This window comes from Oncorhynchus kisutch, linkage group LG12 (genome assembly GCF_002021735.2).
Source record: "Oncorhynchus kisutch isolate 150728-3 linkage group LG12, Okis_V2, whole genome shotgun sequence".
Classification (NCBI taxonomy): Eukaryota; Metazoa; Chordata; class Actinopteri; order Salmoniformes; family Salmonidae; genus Oncorhynchus; species Oncorhynchus kisutch.
In genome coordinates this window covers 29,173,533-29,192,164 of record NC_034185.2, presented here as the reverse complement: position 1 = coordinate 29,192,164, position 18,632 = coordinate 29,173,533, and the positions used below count along the sequence as shown (strand labels likewise).

General features: G+C 40.5%; 1 protein-coding gene across 1 annotated transcript in view; it reads left to right on the top strand.

Annotated features, from left to right (window-relative positions):
• The first annotated feature begins 3,338 nt into the window (after positions 1 to 3,338).
• Positions 3,339 to 18,632, top strand: part of esr2a (estrogen receptor 2a) — a 38,713-nt gene continuing 23,419 nt past the window's right edge. The window contains exon 1 of the mRNA XM_020496696.2: positions 3,339 to 3,520. The gene's annotated coding sequence lies outside the window, so the exon portion shown is untranslated. The remainder of the gene's footprint in view (positions 3,521 to 18,632) is intronic.

Below are 18,632 nucleotides of genomic sequence, written 5' to 3'. Positions count from 1 at the left end.
GCCTGCCCTGACCTCTAGCCTGCCTGCCCCCTGTACCTCTTGGACTCTGACCTGGTTAATGAACTTCTGCCTGTTCTCGACCTGCCTATTGCCTGCCCCTTGTATTCTAATAAATATCAGAGACTCTAACTATCTGCCTCCTGTGTCTGCATCTGGGTCTCACCCTGTGTTGTTAAACAGTTTGGTTTCGGTGGATAAGTCACTGCCAGTGTTAGCATTTTCGGTAGAAATACATTACTTAACTCAGCATAGTATGTCTAAAGTTGTGTAACACTTTTACAACAGTCTGGCACTTTTGTAATAAAATTGTCAATATATTTTCTTAAACATCTTCTGTATTGTGTGCTTATTGTTTAACCATTCATACAGTATGTTCTAGGGTAGTGGTTCTCAAACTTATTTGGTTACTGTACCAGCAACTGAATTTTGCTCTGCCTGGAGTACCACCTCATGTGCATTTTACCAGTAAGCCTATGATCTCATGAGTCTTCTAAAGTACCCCCTGGTTGGGAACCACTGTTCTAGGGGACATTAAGACCTTAACCCCTGTTGGTATAAGTCCTTAAATAGCAATATCTACTAAACTAACATATGGAATTATTTTAAGATGATCATAAAACGTGTAATTTAGCCATTTGATTGACATTTTTAGGACCCCTGTAGGTATAACAAAAAAAATAAACAAATGATTTGCTGAAACATTGAATTTGGAGCTTGTGTTTTAATAAATACGTCAAGATAGCTAGCTAATAGGAAGTTAGCTAGCTGATTATATTTAATTCACTTATCTGTAGAGTAAAGTTATCTAGCTAGCTAGCAGCTTATACAGAGTGGTCTACTGTAGGTAGATAGCTAGCTAGATAATACAATGTTTTTATTTATTTCTCAATTTTTCACCCATTTTACCTATGAAATCTTTTTGGTAGTTACAGTCTTGTCCCATCGCTGCAACTCCGGTATGGACTCGGGAGAGGCGAAGGTTGAGAGCCATGCGTCCTCTGAAACACGACCCTGACAAGCTGCACTGCTTCTTAACACACTGCTTGGTTAACCCGGGAAGCCAGTCACACCAATGAGTTGGAGGAAACACCGTCAAACTGGCGACACCACAGGAGTCACTAGAGCGCGATGGGACAAGGACATCCCTGCAGGTCAAACCCTCCCCTAACCTAGACGACGCGGGGCCAATTGTGCAGCACCTCATGGGTCTCCCGGTCACGGCTGGCTGCGACACAAACCAGGATCGAATCTGGATCTGTAGTGATGCCTCTAGCACTGCAATGCAGTGTCTTAGACCGCAGCGACCACTCGGGAGGCTATACAATGTTTTTTTTTATTTTTTACTTATGTTCTTAGATGGATGAATAGGTTTTTCCAATGCCTTTCCCACAGTTTTTTAGGATCCACAGAGAAATGAAATAATCTGCTCTAAGAATGTATTTTGCCCAATTGTGAATAAAAGAGTCCAAGGGTAAGGGATAAAATGAATAACTGAGTCTTGGCTAGAGCAGGGGTGATAACTGACCAATGCAGCGGTGAGGGATGAGGAGTAGGGATGATGCTTGACTAGTGCTAATACATGTTTAGGGGAGGGGTGGGGGTTCAGGAGGAGGGGTGACGATTGAGGGAAGATGGAGGAAGCAGGAGCAGGCGTGGATCTTAGAAATAACGATGGTGAAAGCGAGGAAGATTGGACTACGGTCCAAAGAAATGGAGCAAAGTAGTATTGGGAAACATAACACCTAGTTCTGTGAATGTCCCCTCTTATCTTGTAGGAGTTCAGTTTTTTGAGGAGGAGTGGTTTGAGTTGCCAAATCTGAAGAATCCATTTGAAATATCCAGACTGTTGGAAAGAGTGATGGGTAAAGTAAATGCAGTGAGGATTACGAGAAATTTACTTTTTACAATTTTGTGTACTTCTGAGGAACAGAAAGAGCGGGTGTTGCTTCGCACCTGATTCGAGACGGTTGCCATGTCGTGCGTGGCTCTCTGGAGCAAGGCACCCCTCAATGGGGTGATATCTGGCATTTTGTGGGAAGTCAATGTGATGAAAATGAAAAATATCCCTGGAGTGAATGATGCACGTCTAATGAATAGTGTAGTTATTGAAGAGAAAGTGAAGAGTATCTGTTCTTTTGTTTTCTGAGTCCATCTCTACCCAGATGAAGTTGGGGTATATGAATTACTGTGTAAGACCATTTGTCCCAAGATTGTAGCAGTGTGATCGCTGAAGTGCCTTTGGACACATGGAAAGTGTCTGTAGAAGAAAGAAGCCAAGGTGTGAAAGTTGTGGAGAAGATTACGTTGACTGTGGTTTGAATTTTGATTGTGTGAAATGTTGCAATTGTGGTGGGAACCATGTTGCTTCATCTTTAATATGCCCTATGAGGGGTGAAGGAAAATGAGTTGGCTAAAGTCCGGGCCAAACAGAACATCTCATATGCAGCAGCTGTCAAGAGGGAGTGAATGGTCCTGAGAGCCTATGGTGGAGAATAGGCATTCACGTCATGAGGCACATGTTGCCTCTCTTCAGACGGACCCAGATATTCTACCGGTTTAAGAAGGTGGACTTTTACTCTTAAGCTATGTTGATCTGCCAAAGTGGAAAAAGTCTGGAAAGATGGACATCGTTGTGGATGCGGCGGAGCTACATGAAAGGCTGTCACGAGCCACACTACCATCTCAGGCCCCAGAGCCTGAGTGGGGAGATATGGAACTTTGAAGGACAGAAGAAGTGGGAGTATGTGTTTTTTGTTGTTGACTATTTTAGTTGTGAGGAGTAAGTTAGTTATCCCAATCAAGTATGGTTTTCTTTTCACTTTGAATCCAGTAGTGGGATGTAGTCCACCATAAAACCCTACTGCAGAAGAACAAAAGGAGGGGTTACACGTTTTATTTTATTTAATGTTTATTTAACTAGGCAAGTCCAGTTAAGTACAAATTCATATTTACAATTACAGCCTACCAAAAGGCAAAAAGCCTCCTGCAGGGACAGGGGCTGGGATAAAAAATAAATGAAATAAAAATATAGGACAAAACGCATCACAACAAGTGAGACAACACAACACTACATAAAGAGAGACCTACTGTAAGACAACATAGAATGGCGGCAATACATGACAACACAGCATGGTAGTAACACAACATGACAACATGGTAGCAACACAACATGGTATAACCAACAGCACAAATGGCAAGAAGATAGAGACAACAATACATCACACTTGACTAGTGCAGGGTTGATATTTGGCTAGGGGTGGGGTGCGCGTTGAGGAGGAGGAATGACGGAGTTCCTAATATGTATTCCGTACAAGCTATATCAGTTATATCTGAGTATTTTCGGACACACTCTGTTCAATCTCCTCTGCTTTCATGTCGTGCGCGCTTGACGAAAAGGTCGACACAGTTGGTTGCTGAACGAAGGACAGAAACTGCATGTCAATGTTCCTGATGAATTTGGTTTTTCTAACTGACCATTGGAACTTTTCTGACAGTCTGTGCGGTAAAATCTGCACGAGAGGTAGGTGACAACACGAATTAGGTTGGTTTAACTTGTAAAATTGTAAGATGCCACACTGCTATTTGAGGTCTGAATCCTTAATAACGGGTTCAAATTATAGATGGACTTGTTACTTTTGAGCGTCATATTTATTTTATTTCAATATACCACAATGCTATCTTATTGTTGTGTACATAATTAATTTATTAATGCAATGGGTATTCATTTTTCCGTCCATCTTCTGAAATTGTATGTGCATATGTGTTATTCTATTTTGTCAATTTAGAGCCACCGGCAAACGTGTGGTTAACTAGCATTTTCCACAGCACTTTTCACTCAAGTGGGGCAGCACCCCACCACTTTTTGATTTGGTTTAATAAAAAATATTGTTGCAAAAGCGTTAAGAGCTACAAAGTAATATTTTCTACAATAATTTACACAATGTGTCACCTTGTGCACAATGAATCTATGCTTCACATCGGAGTGTTGCAGGTTCTGTGCGTGTCGCGCAATCAGATTAGCGGAAATCAGAGGTTGCGCGGCTAGGCACTACGCACTAAAGAATGCAAAACTCGCTCTTCACTTTCCAACAGTATTTATTTAGCAAACATGATAACACATCACTTCCTACAGACACAAGCAAAAACAATTAACAGAAATGTTGCAGCAGCTACATCAAAACATTACCAATCTGACATGGTGTATGCCATAAAAAAAAAAATGAAACATGTCAGGTCTCAGCAACTGGTTTACTGATAACAATCGCAGCTGAATAGAGCCTACTCTGCCAAGGTAAATGAACCAGTAACATTATGCGTTTATAGCCTATTTATTTTTGTCTGGAGAAAATGTAATGTGCTCAAATTTGGTTTATATTCGAACTTCGGCTGGCTTAAGCCACCTAGACATTTTCAATCCAAAATTATTTGGAAAATCAATCAACATAATAGTAATGACATGGATAAACTGTGAGTAACTTTTTAATTACAGATGCATCTGCGGACTAAATTCCAGTTCATGATGAAGGAAGTTTATGATGAACTTCATCAACAGCATTGGAGTCGAGACCAGGTTTTGTGGAATCTAGCTCTGACTACATTGATTCGCCCAAGGTCGATATATATATATATATATATATATATATATATATTATGAAATGCCCATCTTTTACCTATGTTTGTCCTTTGTTATTGCGTGCCTTTCTTTATTTGCTGAAATTCATACTTTTTCTATTAAACGTTAATAAAAGACAACCGTTGACTGTTTTCTCATTGCTGTTGCTCAAAAATGGCAAATCAAAAGTATGGATTTCAGCAAAAAAAGGCACGCAACTACAGAGGACAAACATAGGTACACGGTGGGTGTTTCAAAATGTACATTTTTTTGAAGTATTGACCCATTATTTCAACTATTGACCGAATCAATGTAGTCGAAGCTAGATTCAACAAAGCCTTGTCTCGGATCCACTCCGTTGGTGAAGTTCATCAGAAACTTCCTTCACCATGGAGAGGAGTTTATTCTTCTACAGATGCAACCCTAAATAAAGCAAGCTCAGCCATGTTAGTTATATTGTCCAATTGCAGTTGTTGTCTCTGTCTGTTAGTCTAGTTTTAAACTAGAATTCATATGAACAAGTACAATGTTACTGCAGTTTGACAGGGTTTTCATCATTCCACTCTTTAAAAAAAACATGTTCCAGTTGGAACTAAATAAGGTTCTTCAGAGCAATACCATAGGACAGGATCATCAACCAAATTCAGCCGCGGGACAATTTTTTTTTTTTTTCTTGAGCGGATGGTCAGAGGGCTGGAACATAATAAAACATTATTTGTAGATTGCAAATTGACTGCAAAAAGAAAATCCAAACAGATAATATTTGACTATAACATAATTTCCAACCTTGCTTACATTTTGTATACGCTCACATACACTGAGTATACCTCCACCCCTTCAGAACAGCTTGTCGGGGCATGGACTCTACAAGGTGTTGAAAGCATGTTGCCCATGTTGACTGACTCCAATGTGTGAAAAAGCCAACAGTGTTGCAGGTCTTGACACAAACCAGTATGCCTAGCATCTACTACCATACCCTGTTCAAAAGGCACTTAAATATATTGTCTTGCCCATTCACCCTCTGAATGGCACACATACACAATCCATGTCTCAAATCTTAAAAATCCCTCTTTAACCTGTCTCCTCCCCTTAATCTACACTGATTGAAGAGGATTCACAAGTTACATCAATAAGGGATCATATCTTTCACCAGGTCAGTCTATGTGATGGAAAGAGTAGGTATCCTTAATGTTTTGTATACTCAGTGTATATCTCTCTATTATGCGTGGGGATACTTTGGAACAGATTTCCAAAATAAAAATCACTTCTAGCTGATTTGCTGGTGTTTTTTCAGCCCACCAAGTAAAAAAAAAAACATACAGTATATCTATTTTTTTGTGAGGAGCTCACAAAGTTTGGTGGGCCAAACAAAATCACCTGCTGACCAAACTTGGACCGCTGGCCGCCAGTTGGGAAACCCTACTGTAGGTGAACCATAAATGGGATGGGTCTTTGACGAATCATACAAAAATCAAGAGTTTCAATTAACCATCATAATAGATTCTACGAAAAACCTTTTATTGTTATTTGCGGGACTCAGATGGTTCTTAAAATTTTGGTAGGTCTCGTTTTCTGGGTGTTATTTTAACACTGTAGGGCAGGGGTGTCAAACTCATTCCATGGAGGGCCTAGTGTCTGCAGTTTTTTTTCCTTTCAATTAAGACCGAGACAATGAGGTGAGGGGAGTTCTTTAATTAGTGACCTTAATTCATCAATTGAGTACAAGGGAGGAACGAAAACCAGCAGGCCTTTCGAGTGAATTTTAGAGCTACCAGTACGACCCATGACTGTGTTTGCTAGTGAAAGACATGGTTGTTGCATTCATGAATTTTCAGTTCTGTGACCTTCACCTAGCGAGATCCTAAGTGAATGTGTATCATTAAAAGTCACATTATGCTGGCTGGCTAAGTGGTGTGTACATAAATATTAGTATCCAGCCAGGGGATATCCAACATTTTGAATTTTTGTCAATGAAGCCCGTTATCTACTTCCTCAAATTCTGATGAACTTGTGGATACCATTTTTATGTGTCTGTGTGCAGTATGAAGAAAGCAATTGCACTAACGCTAGTTAGTAACTAACTAACATTAGTGTAATGACTGAAAGTCTATGGTAACTGCTAACATGCTAGATAGATTTCCAGTCATTGCGCTAATGCTAGTTAGCATTGGCTCGCAAAACTTCCTCTAACTTCCTTCGTACTGGATGCAGAGACATAACATTTTTATCCATGAGTTCACCTGACTCTGAGGAAGTAGATAAAGAGGCTTTATTGCCAAAATCCCGTAGTGTACCTTTACATGCAAAAACAGATATCGATTTGTTTTTTCTATAAATCATCCTGCAAAAGAGTATGCTGGGAAATATGACTGATGGATATGGTTTTGGTTAAACTCTGGTTATTAACACAAGTTTTTTTGTGTTAATTTAACTTCCGAATCAACAATAGAAATGTTACACAAAAAATGAACACTAGTTACCACTGGCCAATTTGTTATGTGATATAAAAGGGACAATTAAACAGGCTTCCATATATTTCAAGAACCCCTCCACTTAACTCAGTTTCTTTATCAGGCAAGAGTTCTCCAAGGAACCTTAAAGATGTCCTCCAGGGAATTTATTTTATTTTGTACTTTTCCTGTTGAGAAGCAATAGACAAGTACACACACGAAAGGCCCCCCACAACTGCAAACTTCAAGGAGTAGCGCATTCAAGGAGTTGGTCTGATGGTGACTTTGATGACATCGGCCTCCCTCTTGCTTTAGGAACAATAGAGAACAAAAGAGCCCAACCCCACTTGTGCCATGTCATGAGGATACCTGGATCACCTATTGAGATGTGACTTTTTTTGTTAAGTAAATCAGGTGTTAAATGAGGTGGAAGGAGACTGAAGTCGGATTTTAAGAGCTGAGGAAGAACCATTTAAGAAGCTTAATTTTTTTCAGTTTAGGGCCAGAAGTTTTTCCAGGATTTTTTTTCAAACCATATGATCTGATTAGAAAGATGCAAGTCCCATTCTAGCCCATTTCAAATCCCAACAAAATGGTATTAGTCACATGCTCTGAATACAACAGGTATACAGCCCAGGTATACAGCCCCTAACCAACAATGGAGTTTAAAAAAATACGGATAAGAATAAGAAATAAAAGTAACAAGTAATTAAAGAGCAGCAGTAAAATAACAATAGCGAGACTATATACAGGGGGTACCGGTACAGAGTCAATGTGCAGGGCACCAGTTAGTTTAGATAATATATACATGTCGGTAGAGTTATTAAAGTGACTAGGCATAGGTGATAACAACAGAGAGTAGCAGCGGTGTAAAAGGGGGGGGGGGGCAATGCAAATAGTCTGGGTAGCCATTTGATTAGGTGTTCAGGAGTCTTATGGCTTGGGGGTAGAAGCTGTTTAGAAGTCTTTTGGAACTATACTTGGTGCTCTGGTACCGCTTGCCTGTCGTTTGCAGAGAGAACAGTCATTTTACAACTGATTAATCCCTTTGTCATACAGTACAGGCTCTGGAGTTTCATCCAGGCTGAATCACAACCGGCCGTGATTGGGAGTCCCATAGGGCGGCGCACAATTGGTCCAGCGTCATCCGGGTTTGACCGGTGTAGGCCGTCATTGTAAATAAGAATTTGTTCTTAACTGACTTGCCTAGGTTACCTGATCATTCGCCCCACCATCTATATATTTTTTCAAAAAGCAATTGGTTCCAAAGAAATGGAAGCCTGAACAAGCCAATGCGTGCGTTTGTGACAAAGGTTTGCATATTTTTATTACATTTTTTATTACATGATTATTGTGTAATATATTGTGTAATGTATTTCAGTGAAAATATAAGATAAAGATAAATAATAATATGAATAGGCCCAATTATGGGGGATCTCCCTTTTAAACCATTCGCTACAGGAGTTGCTTTCAAGTTTTCTGTGACCGACCGGCTCGATTTGGTCTTTTTTACATTGGATAAAATAGAGTCTCAGAGCTAGAAAATTGTATATCATACACTACAGTTGAGGAACAATGGGAAAGTAATTCTGCTTTGAAAGTTAATAAACTTGTAACCCCACTTTTGAGAAAATGGCCCTTGAATGTTTTGGTAAACCTACTAGAGAGCTCTTTGTCTACATCCATTCAGCATCATTCACATCCTCTAAGCCTTAGTTAGTCCCACCCATCTCTTTGAGGAGTCATATGTTTATTTTTTTATTTAACTAGGCAAGTCAGTTAAGAACACATTTTTATTTACAATGACGGCCTACCCTGGCCAAACCCTAACCCGGACGATACTGGGCCAATTGGACTCCCAATCATGGCTGGATGTGACACTGGAATTGAACCAGGGTCTGTAGTGACGCCTCTAGCACTGAGATGCTGTGCCATAGACCGCTGCGCCATTCGGGAGCCCTGTGAAGCCATGTGCTAAACAGAGTGAGTACGGTAGTGTACTAAACAACCAAAGATTTCGACACTAAAGGCTGGTTTATACTACGTCTATCGACATGTCTGTAGACAGTTGTCGCAGTGACATCATTCTATTGTCATCCAACATGAAATCAGCAGCCTGGTGGTCCAAAATATCACAAGTGTTGTATTTTATCATCAAACCCATCTGTTTAAAAATACATTTAGTATATATGTCGATCTAGCAAACCAGGTAACTAAAGTAAACTTTCTAAACAATTTTTTTTTAGTTTCTAGTTTGTTAGCTGGCTAGCCAGGTCAAATAATGACCATATAATAGCTGACAGCGTCTTAACTTTTGTCAAGGTCATTATTTACAAGTTAATGGCGAGCTATTTACAGAAAATAGCTTACGTTTGCGAGTGTGACGAAATAAAAGCAGGGCAATTTTAGAACTTAGACACTGTCTCGTTGGCCTAACGTTATATCCTAATTCGACTTAGGTGCAGGTCAAGTTGTTCTTCACATTACAGTCTCTGCAGGTAGCTAACCAACTAGGTGCAATGTTAGCTTTCTGACAAAATTTGAAATGTATAATAATGGAAAATGTAGCTAGCTAGACTCTTACCCATATACATGGGCATCCTCTCTGTCACGGATGCTGTGATTTTCCTTAGTTTGAAGATGTAATCCGGAGACATGTTTTATACAACAACCTTCTGTGTTCTGTTTTCGACACTCTCCATCTCCTTGGCTATCATACTCTGATTCCACTGAGCATTCCACTGATTTCAACTTGGTCAACCTCTTCCGTGACAACAACACTGTTGGTCGGTGTTAATTCCCCATCACTGTCATCAGAAGACTCTACAATGTCTGGTTCAATATCTCTTTTGGACCTAAATCGTGAATTTCCTCATTGTCTGATTTGAGTCAGAGAGTCAGCATGATCGTCCTCCAGAAAGTGGAAAGCATTAGTAACACGCTTGAAGTTCTTCGTGATGTCTTTCAAAAAAGCAGCGTTAGAAAGGATTACCTACACATACTGACCAGGTCATGTTATAGACAAAAGATGCTACATCCAAACTCATCTCTCAGCAGGTCTAGCTCATCCATTATCTCAGCCAACTAGGCTCGTAATTTAACAATTTTGTTCGTATTTACAGATGGCATACGCATTTTTTTATTAAGGCACATAAAAGTTCACATGTTCCAGAACGCATTTTGATAAAAATGTTTAGTTTACGTTCAAAAGCCTCTCCAGTGCAGTAGTGACGTGCGACATACACATATGCTGACAGGATGTCAGTACAGTTATAAAGGAGTGTGTTGGATCCACAGTGTCATAACCACACAGCCACAAACGTTTCACTCTCAAATAGTCAATCATTTATTTGAGAATAGCCTACTTTCCTTTAGCACAGGTTTAATGGGCAATCATCAATGGACCCAACCAAATTGAGTATGTAGGTAGGGTTTTGAATTTATTCAGGCCAATTCATATTTTCATTCATGCAGTAGCCTTAAAAGGTTTTTCACAAGAATATTTTCATCTTAATGAAAAATGTCAGTTTGGCTACACTGTCACCACCACATAGTCGATTACTTTGATATGATTTATTCGTCACCACTTACACCAGGGGTTCCCAAAGATTTTTGGCCCATGACTCCATTTTGATATTTAAAAAAAATGTGCAACTCCAACATGTAAAAAACAAGGAATGTAATTAAAAACACATTTTTACCTTTTTAATTGGAGCTATGACAGTCTGTCAAACTGTTTTAGACTGATTAGTAATAATATTTCAATCTGAAGGAAGTACGGTTTGAAGTGAATCAGAAAGGCATTGGGAAGTTCAGGCAATAATTGTGTATGATCTTCTGTGTAGAAAATAACATAATTGATGTTATTTTTCCACCAGTCTGATTACTGCCTGGTTCTGAGGAAAACAGACGACACATACGGTATGTGCTTCTGAGAGTTGTATCTTTCAGTGATGGGGTCATAAGATTTTGTAGCTTAAACCATTAAAAAGTAAGAGCAACATTTATAGGAAGAAAACAGAAACCACTGTTTATTACAACCGCATTTAGCGGCTACTCACGTAACCCTGTTTCTATGAACCAAGTGCAATTTTTTTCTCCAGAATTTCTCTCGCGACCCCATTTTCAAATCAGGCGAGCCCACATGGGGTCACAACCCCTAGTTTGGGAAATGGTGACTTACACTGTAGTTTGCCTTGCTGTACAATCATATGTACTTATTTGACAGTAAACCGTTTTCAGAGAAAGCTCACTCAGATAACCTCAAAAGTGGTGTGTCCATTGGTACTCTCTCTAAATTTTGCATCCATGTGTCTTGGACAGAGTATGTGCTCTTTAGTCTAAGACGATTATGCTTAGGCTAGAACAATTGCAACAATCAAGTGGGTAATTTGAGATAGGAACGGGTTTGAATTGATTTTCCATCAACCCTAAATTAATATGTTGTCATGTTGTATTGCTGCCATGCCATGTTGTCGTCTTAGACAACACTACATAAAGAGAGACCTATCTTGTCGTGATGTGTGTTTTGTCCTATATTTTATTTTTAATTCCAGCCCCCATTCCCACAGGAGGCCTTTTGGTAGGTTGTCATTGTAAATAAGAATTTGATCTTAACTGACTTGCCTAGTTAAATAAAGGTTAAAAAAAATATGTAGGTCAATATATTCAACAACCTTTTTGTTTCTCCCATTTATCTTTTGTCATGTTCTGTTCTTTCCTTCTCATCTTTGACATGTCATTGAGAATCAGCCTATTTGGGGATCTTGGAACACAGTCAAAATTCATATTTATTGGCCTTATGCCATGTAGTTCGTAAATTAGACAAATGCCTTTGCTCTAGGAAGCATGTTGGCCTATATGTGGGGGTGTCCTGTTTTTGTATAAAAAAAAAATACCCCCAAGGTCAAATCTCCAACCATTACTTTTCAGTATTTTTGGGTCAGCGAATGCCTGGTACAGTACAACAAGGATGAGGTTTTGGTTGTAATTGAGAAACGCGCTGTACAAATCTTCAAACGGCAACGCCTGTGCATGACTGGTTTGAGCAGATTTTCTCTAGAAGCTGTGTGCTTTCAGCTAGTGGAGTGTGGATACTTAAACTGGGAGGTGAATATGGTTTGGGATTGTAGTTAGTGGGCTTAGGGATATTCAGGGCAGTAGTCCAAAGTACCTCTTAAGGCATTTTGCTGAGTGAAATTAAGTACTGTACACTTTTCGACTTCCTCTAAGTATCTCAGGGATAAGGGTCCTTGCACCCCTCCCCAGTAGTTTTACACACGTAAGCTCAGTGAGGCAGATGAGAGCCTCAGAAGCATGGATTCAATGTAGAAAATGCTCAGGCAAGTAACAGTCTAGCTGGCTATTGGCTCACCTCTTTCATTTCTGGGTACGGTTAGATGAAAGTAATTTGGTGTATGGATGTGCAACAAATGCAAACATATAGTTGATTCTTAAAGGGGAGATTGACCCTGATCTCCGGTGTGAAGGCACATGTGCTTTTTGCCAGCTCTGCTATGACATTTGATGTTTTTATCTATATATCCTATCTATCCCCGGGGTCAATTTGGCTCTGAGTTGCTGGGTCTGTGCTAGCCTGCTGAGCTAAAGCCTAGGCATTTGCTGGGAAAGCCAACACAAACATTTGGGTTTCGTAGTTGTTCTGTAATGTGTAGGAGCATGAGGCTGGGGTTTCTTGTATCTCTGAATTGGCCAAGTAGTGGCATGATGGTATAAGGTGATGTTGGATTAGTGTGGGTGTTATAACATCAGGCATGTGGGATGAGGTGCTGTTTTTTTGGGTTGAATAGCCAGTGTGCACAAGTCTGTCCATTAGGAATCTTCTGCCTAGCACTTTAGATTGGGCTAATGTGCAGCAAAGCTCTCCAAATAGGGAAAGTAAATGTGTTGGTTGGTCTTCTATAGATGGTGTTGGCCCTGTATCTTATCCATACTCAGTAGGTTTAGTAGGTGGGAGTTGCTCTCTCACGCTTCATTGCCAGCTGTTTTCAGGACTGAGTAGTGGGGAGGCTGCTTTCAAGGCAAGGTCACTGCTTCAAACGAAACACCAAAAGTCTCCCTTCATGTGCTTTCGCCCTGAAATAATAATTAAGGATGCAGAATGCTCTAGTAATTGTACTTTATGTTTAAAAATACTTAAAATTGGCAACAAAAAACACCAAGTCTATTAATATCCCAAACTTCAATCAACTTGGATTTATACAATTTTTAAAAATGAATATTTGTATGACTGTATGATGTTGCTATATGTTTGTCCTCTATTGCCTGTGTTTTGCAAGGGCCAAGTTCAAGTGTATGATTTTGATAATCTAGACCAGAGAAATCTAGATCAAAAGTTAAATTTAAAATGCAGAACTGGTGCCGAACTGTGCTCAAAATATATTGTTCACTGCAATCTGAGAATTTCCAAAAAACAAGAATAAGTCTTGGACTACATTAGAGCTGGGCGATATGGACAAAAATCCACATGGCGAAAAATTTCCTGAATTGATGCGATAATGATAAATGGAATGATACTTTAAAAAATGTATCCTTTAAACTACTGCTACTAGTTTGATGGTTGTTGCCATCAATTGTCCCATTAACAAATCACACATATATCACCCAACATATTTCATTTCAAACTTCACATTTCTCTAGTATAGTCTACTTATCGTAATGAATATCAGAAAAATGCCTGGGACAAGTGATCATAAGTGTTGAAAAATTCCAATTTATCTTCCCAGCTCTAGACTACATGTGGATTTATTCAAGACCGATGTATTATTCTAGACAGAGTACAGTTCTCAGTGTTGAAATAGCACAGCTAGACAATACACTGGCTCGTCTGTACTCAAGCTGGGACGGACAAGACTAAATGAGAAATCGCTGTTGAACACCCTGAGACAGAGGGCAGCGAGCATACACTGTTTGGCGGGAATTGGTGACTTGCGAGTCCGACTGCGCAGCAACAGTGGTAGCGGCAGCATGAATCCGTATGTAAACGAACCAACACGACCTCATGGCTCCTCCTTGTCGCTAATCTCTTGTTAAATTTGTAGAGGACATGGATTTACCGTGGAAGGCTTCACACTGGGTAGAGTGGGATTTATTTCTGACAAACCCCTGGACCTACAGTATAGCGCTACCGCCAACACTAAGATTTACCATTGCATTAGGTTATGTAGTTAAAATAAAGCCCTAGGAGCGCTTGTTGTCAGTAAGTGATTTGTTTTACACCACAGATAATTAAAGTAGCTAGCTAACCAGCTAATAGAGTTATTTAAATTTGTTTACAGTTGTGCTCTACTGCTCCTGTCCTATTTTGCTAGCTGTCATAACTGCCTCACATGGAACCCAAAACGGCTGCGCACGTGCTCCATCGTGCATAAATGTATTTTGTCCCCCCACACCAATCGCGATCACGACACGCAGGTTAAAATATCAAAACAAACTCTGAACGAATTACATTAATTTGGGGACAGGTCGAAAAGCATTAAACCTTTATGGCAATTTAGCTAGCTAGCTTGCACTTGCTAGCTGATTTGTTCTATTTAGCTAGCTTGCTGTTGCTAGCTAATTTGTCCTGGGATATAAACATTGAGTTGTTATTTTACCTGAAATGGACAAGGTCCTCTACTCTGACAATTAATCCACACATAAAACGGTCAACCGAATCGTTTCTAGTCATCTCTCTTCCTCCTAGGCTTTTTCTTTTCTTGACTTTATATTGCGATTGGCAACTTTCATAAATTAGGTGCAACACCAACCTCGTTCGTCTTTCAGTCACCCACGTGGGTATAACCAATGAAGAGATGGCACGTGTGTACCTGCTTCTATAAACCAATGAGGAGATGGGAGAGGCAGGACTTGCAGTGCGAACTGCATCAGAAATACTTCTATACTTCTATTTTAGCCCTTGGCAATGCAGACGCTCGTTGGCGCGCACGAGCAGTGTGGGTGCAATAATTTAATAATATAGATTTCAAAATGTATTTTGCAACGCTCACGCACACGTGACGCAAGCGGTGTAGTCAGCCTGTCATGCGTCCAAAACGTGATGGGATGGTTTCAGCTATGTTTACATTTTGGGCATTGGGATGTGTGCATATTCCTAGCCTGTTGAAGTAGCAGTGAAAGTGTGCCATATAGCCTTTGCTAAGGGGAAACACTAAACGATGATTTACATTTAAGAATGATTAACCTCTCCTTGGAACTGTGTTTCCCAGCAACACATGGGTCATAAAAGGCGACAGACGCCTGCTACCTGAGCTCGTCTGAAACCTGTGTGTGTCTGTGTGTACACACCAATGTGGGTATGTCTTCTGTCACAGTGCATACATTTCTGACACACTATTTACACAAAAGGCTGGTAGCAGCACAGGGTCAGCCTTACAGCATCACCCTTACAGCAGTTTAGGGGTTAAATGTCTTGCTCAAGGCCGCAATGGCACTAGGGGATGGCACCAGCCCTGGGTTTAGTATATTTCAACTACATAATCTAGCTGTGCTTGCCTGGTTTGCCATTGTAAGGTGGTAGTAGTAATTCTTAACTGAGACCTGAACACTTACATTAGCTCCATAAACAAATGCCTAGCCTTTATCTCAGCAGGCTAATACAATTTTGCAGTGTGCATGAGACCCGGGCTTGAACCCACCTAGTCAGTAAGATCAGTAATTATCTGGTTCACCCACCAGATTTTCCTACTAAAAAAGAGGGCCCCCTACCAGCCGCGCTTAGTAGCTAGGGATGACCCTGCATGTGTCTGTCTGTTTTTTGTTTCTATATATGTGTACTCACTGGGGTTAAGGTACGTTTATTTTGGCTGGCTTCCCATAAAAACTGCACTCAGAGCACTGGACTGTCGTAATGTGAGTCCTGCACCAAGTCAGACGTCCTGCAGTGTTACAATCAATCAATACACGGAGAAGACCCAGTATTTATCAATTGCACAATTAACAGTTTGTAATCAGTAATGTAACTTTTGGATTACCCAAACTCAGTAAGAGGCATTAGAAGATGACAAAATAAATATTACCGATCTATTGCAGGATAAATCAATGTTGGAGGTTAACATAGTTGGCCATAAATGGATGTTGCATTTGACTTTAAGGGATGGTTATGCAGGCTTTTTCTAACCCACCTCTTTCTACTACAGACAATAATACGATTATGCTATATCTTTACCTATCAAAAACAATTCTTTATAGGCAGCTTATAGTTCTTAATTCTTAAATTCAACCATTATTGGGTTAAAATACACATATAGCCTACATTTGTGATCAGCCATGCACAACAACTAACATCTGTAAATAGCTAAATTACAGTGAAGCAGTGTGATTCATAACAATGCTGTATGTAGATATTAATAATAAGTGATCCGTATCTCCCGTAGGCTACACTGCTGTCATTCTTATCTCCAAGCGTTTAATCAAGTTGGATAATCTTTGGATGCCGACAGCAGTCGCACCATTGGAAGACATAGATTGGACTGTAGCCTAAAAAAAGTCCATTCTTGCTTTTTTCCTGCAATCCATCAAGCACATTTGATGTGTCATCATAGTGGTCTTGTGACTTTCTCGGGCTGAAAAACATAAACATGCGCCTTTTTCCTATGCTGATTTGAATGTCATTGAGATCAGAAAGGTGTCAAATAATTTCAGAATTGAAAAGTAATCCGAGAAGTAATCATACATTTTTTCTAAAGTATCTGTAATCTGATTAACAATATTTTTGGTGGTAATGTAAGGGATTGTTTTTTTTGTAATTAGTCCCCAACCCTGTCTCTATGTTTTTGTGTATGCGTGTGTGCTCTGTTGGTTCCATAAAGGCTCTGACGCCAAACTCATGTGACAAGGGCTACAAATGATCATGGATTATAAAGGGAAACCCAGCTGTGTGGCGAACAACGATGCCTCTCTCAGAGAGGAGCTAAATGTTTTTTTATGCTCCTGTCGAATTAACCCCGATCCTCCTACGAGGGCCCCCGCTGCTCAAGAGGACTGTGGGATCGGTGTGGCCAACGTGGGTAAGACTTTCACCCGTGTGAATACTCTCAAAGCCGCCGGTCCAGATGGTATCCGATATGCGCAGACCAGCTGGCTGGTGTGTTTCTTAGGACATATTTAACCAGTCTGTAATCCCCTCTTGCTTCAAGATGTCCACCATTGTCCCTCTACCCAAGCAACCAAAGGTAACCTGCATAAATGTATATTGCTCTGTAGCACTCTGTCATCATTAGGTGATTTGAGAGGCGGGTTAAGGACCATATCAGCTTAGTGTTGCATGGTATACCGAACCAGTACTTTTTCGATACTAGAACATGAGAAATGTCTCTGTAATATAATTTATTCTGTCAAGTATCTCACGTCGTCTACTGATTGAGAGAGGATCAAGTCCGTACAGCGCGAGAGCACCGTGCCTGCTCCACTTACTTATTGCTAGCTCTAGCCTTCCAGTGACTTCAGTAATTCCTCATGGGTGTCTGGGCTGCATTACCACTTATGCAGTGCAGAAGTTATCACACTTGAATAATGCAAAACAGCATGTATAAATGTTGAAACTGTTCATTATTGTTCCCAAAACAATGTCCAGTACAGGCTAGAACACTGCAAGGCTGGAAGAGCTTCCAGCTTTGTAGGCAAACTTTCCTTGCTAGCTTACAGCTGAAGCCAACATCTATTCTCTACCCGAGTACATTGTTTGTGATAACATTACGCAAAATTTTGCTGATTTTCAAACCAAAAAATTATGAGTTCAGTTAGTCTCCCATGCCTCTCATCTCTCCCATCTTTGCTCGAGCCTTGAACTAACTTTGTGTGAATGACGTCATGGGTCTTAAAGGGAAAGCGCACACTTTTAGGAAAACAACCTCTCCTTCAACATCAGCAAAACCAAGGAGCTGATCGCGGACTACAGGAAACGGGGATGAACACGCCCCCATCTGCATCGACGAGGCTGCAGTGGAGAGGGTCAAAAGCTCCTCGGCGTGCACGTCACAGAGGATCTGACATAGTCAAATCACACCGACACTGTAGGCGCAACAGTGCCTCTTCAACCTCAGACGACTGAAGAAATTTGGCATGGGCCCTCAGATCCTCAAGAAGTATAATAGCTGCACCATCGAGAGCATCTTGACCAGCTATATCACCGCCTGGTATGGCAATTGCACCGCCGTCAACCGCAAGGCTCCACAGAGGGTGTGTGCGGGCATTTATACCAGGCGGTCTCTGAGGAAGGCCCGGAAGATCGTTAATGATCCAGTCACCCGAGCCACTCTGTTATCATCTGGCAAGTGGTATTGGAGCATCGAGTGTCTGACCAACAGGCTCCAAGACCGCTTCGAGACTAGCAAAACTAAAGTATGCATGAGAGCACCAGCTGTTTTGGAAGACTGTGTGGTCACACTGTCTGTAAGACCTTTAAACAGGTCAACATTCACAAGGCCAGACAGATTACCAGAATTTTTTTATTTTTCCATTATTTTACCAGGTAAGTTGACTGAGAACACATTCTCATTTGCAGCAACAACCTGGGGAATAGTTACAGGGGAGAGGAGGGGGATGAATGA